We start from the raw sequence: 12,707 nt of genomic DNA, 5'->3' as shown, positions 1-12,707 counted from the left end.
CTTTAAAATCACTTCTACCATGCCCACAACGGGAGCTAAAGAACCCCGAAGGGCCTTCCATCAGTGGGGTGACTCATGCCAGAAGAACCGTGGAGTCAGGAGGGAACTCACATGGTAATAAGCACCTGCAGCATGCTGGGCCTAGTGCTAGGTGAATCGTATGCGTTACCTCATTTAAACCCCACAAGACGCAGACCCTATTATCTTCCACCTTCTATGAAGAAACCCAATACTCAGGGAGGCTAGGAAAGTCCACAGTGATGAAGATACAAGTAGCCCAACATCATTTCTCATGACTTCTCTTTTGACTTGCAGGGCCATTAAACTCCTCAGTTTGGCACATGCCCGGCTGGATGCTCCCTACAGCCCCTCTGTCTGTTCTGCTGGCTAGACAAGATCTCCCTCCTATGCATGAGAATTCCCTATGCATTGGTTCCGCTAACCGCTCCTGCCAACATCTCCAAGGTCGCTCAGACTCATGGACAGCTCATGACATGGTGGTTCCATGGACCATCTCGGGTTTTTTGTTCTCCTCCCCTGGGTCTCTCCAAGGGGCTGCCGGGAATATTGAGAACTGTCCTTCAGTGCTGATGACCAGCTTAGTCCCTTTCCCAAAGCTCTCAGAAATTGCCAGTGGAAACAAGAAAACACTCTTTCATGCTTAACTCCCATCTGCTCTTACTAAGGGTGGAAGTAGCCCATCTATGCCTCCGAACTCAGAGTGACTATAAAGATAAAGGAGGCCGTCCAGGACGTGCCAGAATAGTTGTTATCGCTCCTCTTGGCAGTGCCCGAGCACTGGAACAGAGAGGCGACAACCCACAATCCTGTTCATATATTCCCTTGTGGAGGCGAAAGCACATGGCATACCCAAATTAAGCACAAAGTTATATGACTCTCAGTCCCCTGAGGAAATAAGCTAAGAGTGACACTGGATTAGAATAATAAGCCACCGTCTCCCTCACCTCCACCCGCCAATGTTTCAATGTGCATAATTAATGGAATACCAGACTCATCAAGTATATTACTAACTTCAGGCATAAGACAGCCCAATATGCTTTCTATTTTGGCTTTTAGTTTAGTTTCAATTCAGTAAACAATTAAAAGCACCATGAGCCAGGTACCGTGGAAGTACTAAGAAAGCTTAAAGTATGGAGATGGCAGAAAGAACAATTTCAAAAGGACGTGATAGGGAAGCAGGCCCAGGGAGTTACGGGCTCCTAGAGTGGAGCCTCCATTCCCAGCCGAAAGGCTCAGAGAAGCTTCCTTGGGACTCTGAAGCCTTAAAATAACTAAAACACACAGAGGTCAAGTTACTATATCCTTTACTAAAGAAAAGAAGTAACTGAAGGAATTCCATGAAATTATCTCTTTGCAAATGATACAATCCTACATCCAAAAATCAGAAATGAACCTCCCTGCACTTGTACGTCATGAAAGCAATCAATCTTAGCTTCTTTTAAGTAATCTACTTACGCCTGAAATTGCTAGGCATGGTCTGATTCTTAGGTCATAACCCTTAAATCATAACTCTTCTTTGCCCCTAGTGGTGACATGCTCTTATTTCTAACTTTCCATGTCAATTATGAAATGATCATTACTCTCATTTCTAATTTATGGAGACTAGAAGCTAAGTAGATTACCCAAAGAGGGAACCCTGAAAAAATTCATATAAAAACAACAAACTCTAACATTCTTGCCCACACAGAATGCCTTATAATCAAAGAAACAGGGAGATGATTTATACTTTATTAAAACATTTTTCCCGGGGAGCCTGTGTGGCACAGCGGTTAAGCGTTTGCCTTCGGCTCAGGGCGTGATCCCAGCGTTATGGGATCGAGCCCCGCATCAGGTTCCTCCGCTATGAGCCTGCTTCTTCCTCTCCCACTCCCCATGCTTGTGTTCCCTCTCTCGCTGGCTGTCCCTGTCAAATAAATAAATAAAATCTTTAAAAAAAAATAAAAATAAAAAATAAAACATTTTTCCCAACATTCTGGACCTTCACAACCAATTATAAATCTCATGAGCAAAATCAGCTAAGTGAAGTAGAAAGGAAGAGTCAGTGAAAATAACTAGTGGTAGTTTAGTTTTACTCTTAGAATTATTAGATATTTATTTCTTCTTTAAAAAATCATGATCTTGGGGCACCTGGGTGGCTCAGTCAGTTGAGTGGCTGACTCTTGGTTTCGGCTCAGGTCACGATCTCAGGATCATGAGATCAAGTTCTACTTCAGGCTCTGCACTCAGTGGGAAGTCTGCCTGAGGATTCTCCCTCCCTCCCCCTCTGTCCCTCCCCCTGCTCGAGCTCTCAATCAATCCCTCTCTCTCTCATAAATAAATCTTTAAAAACAAATAAATAAAAAATCATGATCTTAAAACAATTAGTTCTGTTTGTATAATTTTTTTACAGTTTCATTTATTTATTTGAGAGATAGAAAGCGAGAGCACAAGCAGGGGGAGTAGCAGAGGGAGAGGGAGAAACAGGCTCCCCACTGAGCAGAGAGCCTGACATGGAGTTCAATCCTAGGACACTGGGAAAATGACCTGGGCTGGAGGCAGACGCTTAACCGACTGAGCCACCCAGGCACTTCTGTAATTTCTTCTAAAAACAAGTATTAACACCTGTCAATGGGGCCTTATTATTTAAGCTCTGAATATCAGAAAAGAAACACCCTCCACACATTTAAGTGTGAAGACATAACATGGCTTTAGGCAGAAACTGTAGAATTATCCCATTTCCTATCTTGGTTGTAAACAACAATTTACCTAAATGGCTGAAAATAAATAGCTTTCATATTTTGACTGTTTTCACAATGTACAGAAAAATGTAGTTTGCTGCTGACCTACAATGAGGTACAAAATCATTACATTTGAAAACATGGCTCCAAAATGCAATGGATGCCTTGGCCATATTCCACATCAAAGAAGGAATAAGAATTTGCTCAAATGGTATCTTACTTTTCTCAATAAAGTACAAAAAGTCTGTACAATGAGAATGTCTCTGTCCCTATTAAAATCTTGGTTTAAATTAGTCATTGCTAGCAATATAAAATGCATTAGTCTGTGGTGGACAATTCCGGCCACTTCGTTTGGTTAGAGCATCGCTCTACAGACGCTGAAGCCCTTCTCCCATGTGGGCCATTTTAGTCCCATAGAAGTCACTCAGCTCTGCTTTGAACCATGGCCACAGACCACAGACTTTTGAACTTGGTTGGGCATTTTATAAATCCAAGGAGAGTTGGATTAGAGACTGTGGTTGGATCGGGAGAGGTCCAACCCTGAACAACGAGCACCCTTTAACAACAGCTGTGCTAGATGTGTGGACGACTAGCAGGCAGAATGCACTAGCAAAAATAGCTGTGTGGGAGGGGTGAGACCTGGAGGGATTTTTCCCCCCCAAATGTTCTTAAATATATACTTTAGATCATTTCTTTAAGTTAATACAAGAACTTTACAGACATAAAAAAATGCCACTGCCATGGAAAAACAACTCGAAGCGAAGGCCCACTAAGGGCAGATTAACAGATTAGTGTTTGCATCAAATACAGAAATGCAGATATGGGTGAGGTCATAGTTATATAAAAATAAAAATATACTTATGGATAAAGAAATTTTGTGTCACTAAATAGGGAAGAACAGATTGCATTTCTGGAAACCCTCACTGTGGCTTTCTTCTTTTTGTTATTATCCCTGTTTTTATGTTCTGGTAAGAAAACATGCAGCCATTGGACAGCTTCTCTCCTTTCAGGAAAGGAAGGAGAAGAAAGCTAGGCAATGCAGCAAGAGTGGTCAATGCTGTGAACAGAGGAAGTCACTTCCCCCTGCACTAGGGAGCTCACACGTCAAGGGGAAAACAAGGACACAACTGCTAGACACTAAACACTGAATTAAACCAGGCAGGTCCATACAACCTCTCACGCTTGCTTTCCAATTCAAAATGGCTGGAAAACCCTTGGCCCAGAAGGGTGTGTGTCTGTCTTGGCTTTGGGCCACGTTCCTGGGGTTTTGATAAATGGAGTAGGTGCCGACTGCTGCACTAATGATGATAAACACCAACTCCTCCACCCCAAAATGCACATACCCCAGGACGGGAAAAGAAAACAGCAATGGCAAGTCGTGCAAATGCTATGGCTCAGAAGCTCTCACGGAATTCTCAGGCAGACAAACAATAGCTCCCCAAAACTTGCAAAAGCCTAAGTAAACTGGTACAATGATAAAGAGGACAGAGTGTGGATGAAGAAAAAGGGCACAGTGGGGAACAGGTTTTAATTTTACAGTTTGGAATAAAACTTCTGTGGTGTAGCCACACCAGTTCATCTGAGTTTTATGGAGTGCCTCCCAGGTGCCATGGACTTTTCTAACATACTCTGGGTTTTCGGACATGAAATAAATGCATTGTCTGCCTCAGATGTTCCCTCCTTCCACCGCTTCCATAGGGATGAAAGTATTAACCAGAAAACATATTTTTAGAAATGTGTATCCTGCCTACTTATAAAGAATCTGAAGTGGCATATGGTTATAGCATAATATAAAAGAGGATAATTTGGGGTGAAGAAAATAGAACATCTAAAAAAAGCTTTAAGATGTCACCACACACCTGAGGTGAACAAATAGCTATAGTTAGATATGAGATTATTGTGACAGAAAAGTCACAAATGGCAAGACACAGGATTACACATCTTTGCCTGTCCAACAAAATTAAGCAAGCAAAAGTGCTTGCTGAGATCCTTCTGGAAACTAAATTCAAGATGCAGCTTATCACGTGGTTCTTATATAAAGAGCACTATGGAAGCAAGCAGGTGGCAAGTGCTCTTCTATCTAGGAGAGAGAGACCCAAAGAAGTGAAAATTGACAATTACATTAACCTTCGGTACAGTCTCTGGACATGATACAAACAAAATATCAGTCTTTCAGAAGATGTACCTATATTTGAACCAAATAACCAAAATCACAGACACCTGCATTGTCATTTTAAACTCCATTTGATGCCCCGATAATACTGAAACCACTCTTTCTCACAGACAGTGAAAAAGCAGACAGAGTCACAATTTTAGTCATGAGGTTACTGCTGACGCTCTTTTTCCAAACCTTCAAAATAAAACTTTAACATATGTTATTATTTTTGAAAATCTAGGTGATGAAAAATTTGTTTGCATTAAAATGGAAAGTAAACCGGGGGGAATGTGCTTTTTGCATCTTTGCTGCCTAATCAGTCTTTTACCAACATTATAATATTAAAATAAACATATTTTCAGCAAATACAAATTATGACAATTGTCGTTAAGCGTAATTTGATAAACTGTACTTTTTCAAAGTGGTAGTTCAAATTAAACCACATCACAAATAGAATTTATATATGCCGAACACCCTGGGGGTTGGAGAACATATCCATAAGAACTCAAAAAACTAGTTCATGCCTTATGCTTAACAGAGGCTTTTAATCACAAAATAAATGTGGCTTGAGTCCCTATAATGTATAAGTCACATCATCAGGTGATTTTGAAATACGAGTCAAATTCCAAGATTCCAGTTTGGGTTCACAGTGGATCAGAAGCATACTCTCCAAAAAGTAAATAAGGCAACAACAAAAACAAATCACTGATGCTGTCAAAGGGTAAATATTCCAAAGGCAAGACTTCATCATTCCTTACGATCATTACAATCGTCTTTTCTTGACAATCCTTCTCTCTGGGCAAGTATCAGCTAACAGTTCTAATAGAACAGCCAAGGCCATACACGGGTTTTCCTACACTTTGGCATAGGGCAAGACCTGGCTTCCTCTCTGCCAACAAAACTTCCTAATGTGAAAAGAGTCATTTTCAATCAGTTTCCGACATTTAAAATCGTTGCTAGGATTCTGGGCTTGTTGCACTGACATAACGTCGTCTGGCATCCGAGCTTGCCAATGCTTCCACGGCAAGAAAGCTAATGAGCCTGTAAGAGTGTCCTTACATCATTACATCCCCAAGAACACCGTGGCCGCCAGGACTTCTCCAGTTAGAATGTTCTTCTCCCGGGAAGTGGTGATATGCTGGCTGGACCCAAATTCACTGAACTGCAAAGAAGCCAGCAGGTTCCTGCCCACCCTCTTTGTACACCTCACATACCTTTTCCCCTTCTCTCTCCTTCTCTCATGCCACTGGACTAAAGGCTCCTCACCAGGAGCTAGCTGCAATGATAAGAAAAATGAGATTCCAGACTGTTGTCACTGGTCCCCGGACGGAGCATGAGTAACCAGTTTGTGAGCACTGCCGAAAATGAGGCCCACTGATAAATAAGTCGCGGATATTTTTAATCTGTCTTGTAGCCATTCATTTTAAACCTTCAAATGACTGTGGTTTTTTTGGTTAACTACCCTCTTATCAACACAATAAAACAGGCAGGAAGGATCACCATTTCTTCTTCTGTCCTCTGACTACGTTCCAAATACAAAAAGAAAAGTTTGAGATTGTCCGGAAACCAGATAATCACCTGAAAATAAGAATGCAGTGGCTGAAGAGATTCCTAACGTATAGATCAAACATGCTGGAACCCTACTTCATTAACACCTGCAAAGTGCAAGGTACTCAGCAGGCATGCAATATAGAGGGAGACACAGACCCTGTCCTCCAGAAGCTTTCGCCACAGGGACAGAGAACACACGCAGTATCCTACAAGAAGTCATGAAAGGATTGTGCTGCTTTGCAGACAGTGAGCATGGGGTCCTGGGGAAGCACCTGAGCTCCTCGTCTCCTGAAGAGGGGATCTGAATGGGTAAAAATGGAAGGAATTGGCAAGATATGATATTTCAGGGGGAAGGAATATCGAAATGTGGAAATGCTGCCGGGGTGACTGTGAAAGGAGGCTAGTTCGGTGTGGCCTCAGTGCAGGCTATGGGAAGGGAACAGTGAGAGCTGAGGCTGGAAAGGCAAGCTGAGGCAATCACGGGAACCATGAGTGCCAGCCAAGGAGGAAGCACTTACAGGACTCTGTTCTAGGATATACTAGATTGAAATTCCCCTCTAACCGGGGGAGGGGAGGGAAAGGAAATACAAATCAGAATGTGAAGTGATATGAAATAATTCGCTCAGTAAATACATACTCAATGGCTATTCCAATACCTAGTTCAATACCTTGAACTTGGAAGACTTCAACACTTTTCAAATGAGTAATGTCCATGATGCGTGAGGCTCAGTACTAAGATACTAGACACCAGGGGGCTACCAAAATGAACAAATACAGATTCTACCCTTAAGGTGCTTCCACCTATATATATGGGCTCCAACAGAAGACCAGGAGTCTGGGACTCTGGCTGGTACCAATAAGGGTAATCTGTTTAGGAGACAATGATCTACAGTAAGCCAGCCCCCAAAATGCCATGGTAGAGTGTGCCAACAGAAGACTCAAAGTTCAAGGAGTAGCTAAAAACTAAAATAATTAAGTCCCACAAGCAAGGACAACATGCTCCTCTTTCCCATTCTTCCCACCATCTCTTGAGGGGAAATGCTTACCTGATGACCTTCCCTCCTTTATGAGATGACAGTGTTCCATGAGCATTGTGCTAATGTTTAATTTTATGTACCAGCTTGGATGGACTATGGCGTGCTGCTGTGTGGTCAAACACTAGTCTAGATGTGGCTATAGAGGTATTTTTTTAATATGCGATTAATAGTAACAATCAGTTTACTTCAAGTAAAGCAGATTAACCTCCATAATGTGAGTGGGCCCCATCCAATCAGTTCAAAGCCTTAAGAGTAAAGACTGAGGTTTTCCCTGGAGGAAAGAATTTTGCCTTCAGAAGGCAGCACAGAAAATCTGCCTGAGTTTCCAGTCTTCAGACTCAAGACTGCAACATGGGCTCCTACCTGAATCTCCAGGCTGCTGCTGGCTTATTCTATGGGTTTGAAACATGCCAGCCCTGACAACCACTTGAGCCAATTCCTTAAAATCAATCTCTCATTCTCTCTCTCGTATACACATGCACGTATATACACATACATACATATGTGTGTGCACATACACACACACCCTACTGATTCTATTTCTCCAGAGACTCCTAATATGACTGTGATCTGGACTGAGGCCTCTTTGATAACCATTCCTTTTCTCAATAGCTGTTTGAGAGGTCTGTTTTGTTCCTTTGCCCATTTCTTTCCCAGAGAGAATCCCAGATGAGCAAGATCCATGTTTCCTTCTCCTATGAGTTCATTCTAAAATGGGACTGAGGCCCTGTCCCATACCATCTGCTCAGTCAACCAGCAGCAGCTCAGCCACACCAGACCCGAGCCAAGGAGAGTGGGAGTCCTGTTAAGACTGGCAGTGGCTTTCCTGCTGGCAAGAAGGATCTGAAAGAGGCTGGCTGCCCCAAGGCTAGGGCATGGCACCCGGCTGAACTTTGCCCCCATCACTCAGAGCACCTCAGTTCAAAAGCTTTCTTTTCCCAATTTGTTACCCTGGACTTCTGCCCAACCAGTCTTCAGTGTAGGGCACATCTTCTCACCTCACCCCTACCCCAGCCACCTGGAAGAACCTCCATGGAACCAGATGGAAACAGGAGCCTCTGGAGGAATTCCAAGTGCCTCGGCCATAGACTTTAGCCCTTTCTCTTCCCATACACGTAGAGTCTCGTCAGGACAATTTTCAAGACTATTTAATAAGTACATATCATACCAAGTTAAGACATAACCATATTTTCAAAAGTTATTAAATCTTTGTGCTATTGGGCAGAGACTTCGGGGCTTAAATTTCACTTAGGACAGAATATAAGGGAGAGGAAGATAACCATGATCCCAAATGGGAACTCTTAATGTCAGCAGCAGGAGAAGACCAAAGTTCTGCAGGAACTCAGGGACAGGAAGGATCCTGTCCATCTGGGTGACAACAGTCTGGTGTTCTCAAGAGCACCCAACCTGTATGCCCAACTTTTCCCAGACATTTCTTCTTGGTGGTCTCAGGGGCACTTCCATTTCAGCATATGGCAAACTGCAGCGAGCTGGTCCCCTGGAGATGCTCCCACCTTAGCGAGGGTTTCGCCATCCATCAGCCAGAAGCCTAGGAGCATCTTTGACCAATCCACCCTCTCTTCTGTCCTTTCTGTGGATAGCACCTCAGAAATCCAGCCCAAACCCATCCACTTCTTTCTTCTCTACCACCATCGTTATGTCTCTGGGTTCCTACAAAGGCCGCCTAGCCTGCTACTGTCATTCAGTCCCGCCCCCTAACCCACTGTCCACTGCAGCCACGGCATATGGTCTTGATGTCCATCTGCTCAAAACTCTCCAATGTTTTCCCTTCCCTATCTGGATAGAAATAACGCACCTTCAGGTGGCCCACAGGGCTTGGCAAGACTGGCCCCTCCCTCTCAAGTCCCAGCTCATGTCCTGTCTCCCTCTCCCCACCATTCTTCTGATGCCTTCCCAAACCCCATCATCCACTTGGCCCCTGCCTGTGCTGCTCCATTTGCTCTTCCCTTCCTCTGCCCTCTTGCTCAGCTAACCCTTACTCAGTCTTCAGATTTCAGAACGGTGGTCATTTCCCAGATTTCGTAATCATGTCTAATTCTCCCACCATGTGTTCTCTCCGTTCCATGTACCTCTCCTGTCCAACACCTGACATTGTTGTAATTTTATATTGATTTCTCTCATTACATGATGGACACTTGTTTCTCACATTAGACATTAGACTCGAAGCTCCTTGAGAGCAAAACCATGACTGTTTCTACTCCCTGGTGTCTAGCACAGGCTCAGAAACTTGGCAGACCCTAAATAATTTGCTAAATGAATGAGTATATGAAACGTACAGGCCCAAGGTCAGAATAGAAGAGTGACAAGAGCGGTAGCTGAGTTGAGGCTCTTCTCACCCCCATGCCACCCCTCCTGATCACACTGTGGGGTTCCCAGGTTTCCAAAAACAATACTTTTTAAAAACTCATCTTTTTCCTTTCACTATCTTAAGCATAATTTTAAAATACTTAAGGAATATAAGATTTATGATAATTTACATAGTTAAAAAATTCATTCACTAAATCTGGGTAACTTTAAATACTATAACTTTTTTGCTCTTTATTTCAAATACTCTCATTGACTAAATTACAATGTTTGAGCACAGTGCTGGGTATTAGGAATATAAAAATGAGTAATACATTTCCTGCCCTATATATATTGTGGGCTTTGGAGCCCCAGCACCTAGGTTCAAATTCCTATCCAGTCTAAGGAGCAATGTCATATTTAAAAAAAAAAATTGCTTAAACTTGTCAGGCTTTAGCTAACTCACTTGCAGAATGGGGATAATACTACTAAGTCATAGGTTATTCTGAGACTTGACATTCTGTGTGTAAGCATTATTGTCAGAGCAGCTTTTCACTACTTTATGAGTACCTGCTAGAAATGCAAGTTAAATGAGACTGAACTCTAATGTCGAAGAATTCACCATCAAAAGGAAATGATTAGTAAACAAATAACTTGAACACAGAGTCATAAATGCTATACTCAGGTATGTATAGGTTCTGGCACAGGCTCAGAACATACAATTTTATTATCCACTTGTGAATTAATTCATGAATTACTCTATTTGTAATTACTAATGTTCAACTTACTCTTCTCTCAAGATAAACTCTTTTTTTCATCTTTATGACTACGATGGCTTGTTACTGTTTTCAGAGTCTGACAAGATACATTGCCTCAAAATGTTACATATGTATGTATATACATGTATGTATGTACATAAACTTTACTGGTACTACTAGATCCTATTATCTTTAGGAATCGAGAAGAGGGAGGTTTTAATACTTGGGAGGCAGTTTTTTTTTTTTTCCCCAAATCTCTCTCTTTTAAAGATTTTATTTATTTATTTATTTATTTATTTATTAGAGAGAGAGAGAGAGAGCACAAGCAAGGGGAGCAGCAGGGAGAGGGAGAAGCAGGCTTCTCTTGAGCAAGAAGCCGATGCAGGACTCGATCCTAGGACCCTGGGATCATGACCTGAGCTGAAGGCAGACGCTTCGAAGATCTGCGGCATCCCTCAGATCTCTTATTCGCCAAATGTTTTCAGTTTGGAAAGGTCCTTTTCATTCCTTTCCCTATCAGTTGTTCTTGGTTTTATTTTCAAAGCAGCTTTAATTGTTTTTGCTCTCTTTACATTTGAACTACAGTGCACAAAATTTTTACAATATCAAGTTTTATCAGTAGTAGGCAATGCCACAGGGCAGAGTAAGGATTATGAAAATACCAATGAGTACCCCCATTACTTTCATTCTTTTCACTAATTATTTATACCTAGGTTATTAAAAACGATTGACTCTGAATTATTAATACTGAAGAACTATAATAGCATAAGAATCAAACATGAAAGGTCCTAGGGGGAGAAAAAGATCCTAGGGGAGGCTCCTCCTGACGGAGTGAGAATCCAGAAAACCAAACATGCTAGCAGCTACAGTCTGCTGTGATTCAAGGACAGAGAGGCCTCATTCTGAAGACCTTATCAGTATGTCTCTGCTAGCTTAGCCTTTTATTTCAAGACAATTCAACAGACCATAATCTTTCAAAATAAACCTATTTTAAAATAATCTCTTCTCTAATATCCTTTCACCTTCATTCCTTCAACCAACTTTCTATTCCTTACACATCGACTGCCACCTAAGGAAAATGTCTACTGTCTCTGTAATCAGTGCCATCCTGTCTAGGCCCAGGCTTCCACGCTCCCTGAGCTTGTCTGTAACCCACTCGGATCTCGGATCCCTCCCGCATAACTGCTATTCACTTTCCTCATCAGTCCCAGCTTCCTCCCAATAGGAGCTGAGACCCCGGGCACTCTGCACCACCACAAACATCAGAGGGCTTGACTCCTGCCATGCAAATCCCTTAGTCACCCAGTGGTGTCAGTGGTGGTCTCTTTTGGGTATTTATGAAGGCTGCCTCGGGCCTTTTCTCTTCGCCATCTTTATCCTTCATGGGTGACAGAGGACTTTGCAGCCTACATTGCTCGGAAGGTCAAGACTCTTGCATTTCCTACAGGAGGGTGACCTTGGGTCCTCCTTCCTCCAGAAAATAGACGGCATTAGATGGGAATGCTTCCTCAGCTTCCAGGTCCACTTTTTCAACTCCATTCTGGTTAAAGACACTCTCTCTCTCTCTCTCTGATCTGAAGCTAATTCCCCTACCTGTGCTCTGGACCCTATTTCCTTTACACAGCCTTCAAAGGGTTATCACTGCATCAGTTAACCTTCAGCCAAACCTTCAGCCTTTTCCCTGCTACTGGCACTTTCCCTCAGCATTAGACTTCCTCAAATCCTTTCCATACCAAAACAACATAAACCAAAAAATTTTCTTCACCTCTCGTTCCACTGTGTTTCCACTTTACATGGACTTGTCTGTCTCCTCTAATAGATTATGCTCGTTGAGAGTGGGGACTGTATCTTATTTTTTATTATATATCATTGCCGAGCATGGCCTGACACACAATAGGTGCTCACTAAGTGTGTGCTGAATGAAAAAAATGTGTGAATAAAATATATGCAAGTGTGCAGTGGAAAGGTCTATGGATTTGATGTCGCAGCCTCAACATCTGCAGTGGTATAAATCCGGTCCCCAATTTCAGTTGGCTTCAGCTGTGCAAAGAGAAAGTTCTGCCAAGACTATCTGAAAGGCCATCCTAGCACTGACTTCTGTGACTCCAGCATGAGGGGGCTTTATGTTCTGCAGGTTAGAAGGCTATCCTAAGCAAAGCGGCAG

The 12,707-nt window shown here is 42.6% G+C and overlaps 1 protein-coding gene across 1 annotated transcript in view; it reads right to left on the bottom strand.

Annotated features, from left to right (window-relative positions):
- The window catches only part of PLCL2 (phospholipase C like 2), a 184,604-nt gene that overhangs the window by 92,777 nt on the left and 79,120 nt on the right, over positions 1 to 12,707 (bottom strand). The gene's annotated exons all lie outside the window — the stretch shown is intronic.

The sequence above is a fragment of the Ursus arctos genome, unplaced genomic scaffold (genome assembly GCF_023065955.2).
Source record: "Ursus arctos isolate Adak ecotype North America unplaced genomic scaffold, UrsArc2.0 scaffold_20, whole genome shotgun sequence".
NCBI classification, from domain to species: Eukaryota; Metazoa; Chordata; class Mammalia; order Carnivora; family Ursidae; genus Ursus; species Ursus arctos.
The sequence above is the reverse complement of the archived record's forward strand: the minus strand, read 5'-3'. Positions and strand labels throughout refer to the sequence as shown.